The sequence below is a fragment of the Octopus bimaculoides genome, chromosome 19 (assembly GCF_001194135.2).
Source record: "Octopus bimaculoides isolate UCB-OBI-ISO-001 chromosome 19, ASM119413v2, whole genome shotgun sequence".
Lineage (NCBI taxonomy): Eukaryota > Metazoa > Mollusca > Cephalopoda > Octopoda > Octopodidae > Octopus > Octopus bimaculoides.
Window position 1 is genome coordinate 31,053,090 of NC_068999.1, and position 2,178 is coordinate 31,055,267.

The following is a 2,178-nucleotide window of genomic DNA, read 5'->3' on the forward strand; positions in this document are numbered from 1 at the left end:
ATATATATATATATATATATATACTCATCATGTTTCATTGTAAACTGGAAATTTAAAAGAAAAGGTTAGAGGAATGCTAGGTTCATTAACTCATCTCAGAAGTAATGACACCTAATAAATTTATTTTATTCGACCCAAACCAATAGAACTGAGAAATATATGAATGCCATGCACTAGAGCAATAAAATATTCTGTTAAAATTTTAAACAATTGTGACAGTCTCAAAGCTTTCTTGATGCAGTGAAAATAAAGATTATTATAATGTATTAGTATAACCAAATAATGAACGATAATAGTTGAGTTCATGCTGTAACATTTAATGTATACATTAAAAAAAAAATTAATTAATGACTAATATTCCTTAATTATTTTGACAAGAATGTGAAACAACTGTAGATATGTTTCACCTCTATTATGAGTTCATTAGCAAAGCATATATTACAGATTACTTACTGAGTAGGAGACTTGTTAAGTAAATGTATAAGAATTTATACTAGTTGATGTAGAAAACTAAAATTGTTTAACAAGTAAGTATTTCTAGTTTGCTTTAGCTTTATAATGTTCCCTACATCAGGTTTGCTAATATTAACTTAATCATCAGTTTGTTTGTATACCAGTCACATTGCATAATTATTTCAAGATACCTTTGTAATGCCCCTTTTATTTTGGATTGGATTGGATTGCATATGTTTAGTCGACTGCAGAATGAGGGCCACTGCTTGTTCTTGCCACCCATCATGCCCTAGAATTTGAGCTTGAGATCATATTGGTTTCATGAGCCTACTCTACTATACTGGCTCAGTATGGCTTGTCAGAGTGGTGCAACTTTTATACTCTTACCTAGGAGAAGTTAAGTTAATTACATTGACTCCAGTGCTTGATTGGTACTTATTTCATCAGCCCTGAAAGGATGAAAGGCAGTCAATCTCTGCAGAATTTTAATTCAGAACCTAAAGACAGGCGAAATACCACTAAGCATTTTGTCTGGCATGCTAACAATTCTGCCAGCTCACTGCCTCCCTGCATTAAATATATTAATATTACTTAATGTTTGTATAAAACTTACTTACAGCTATATTTTAAATCTGGGGTTCATGCATTTAGTCTCCAGTTTCCATCTGTCACTGTAAGAAGATACAGATTTTAAGAAAAAAATTAAGTGCACAAATAAATCTTATTTTTCTTCAAGAAAAGAACCCAGTTTAAAAATAAAAACAAACTTTGTTGTTAAATCTTACAGCAGAAATTATCTCCCTTAAGAAGTTTCTCTGTGTCACAAGGAAAGTGAACAGTCATATGATGTCAGTTGATACGATGAAATTATTTACTCTAGCATTGTTCTTATTTATCATGTCATGGAATCAGTACAAAGCAGAGATTGTGTGAGTGAGAGACAGAGAATTAGAGAGAAGAAAAGAAAGAGAAAGAGGGAGAGAAAGTTTGAAAGATAATGCAATAGTTTTATATCATCATCATCGCAATCATCATCATTTTAATGTCTACTTTTCTGTGCTTGCCTGGATCAGTATGCTGGGGCAAAGTTTTCTACACTCCCATGCCTTTCCTTGCTAACTCCAGTTGTTTTCCATGTGAAGTAATAGTCTTTCAGTCTATTAAACAACAAACAGCCCAGACACGTTAACATGTAGAACTGGAAACAAATGACACCATATGCATGAGCCTTTTGCCCACAAAGGTTGTGCAATATTCCATGAAGCCCTGATATGCTTTCTCTGGACTACAAGCAAATGACATCTTTAACAAAGCCATTGTTTACAATTTGTAGATAAAACATGTTTTAACAAGGGAAATTTGAATTCACAAACATACAACTCACAGACAACATATATGTATATACAGAAAACGAAACAACAATGGAGAGATTGCTTATAAATATTTAGTCAAATATCTTAAATATATTTCATAAATAAAAAGATATCTATTACATAATATAGATTATGTAATCAAATTACATTGTCTTCAGAAATGTCTAGTGTTCATATGTAATATTAGTGGATTAGTGACAGTGGGAAGCAACCAAAAGTACTGCATGACTGGCATTGCAGTATCATTGTAAACTGCTACAAAGGCAAAGGAGATGCCTTAGAGACAGGCAACTATAGGGGAATCAATCTACTGGGTCAGGCTATGAAGGTCAAGGTGAGAGTCATAGCACAA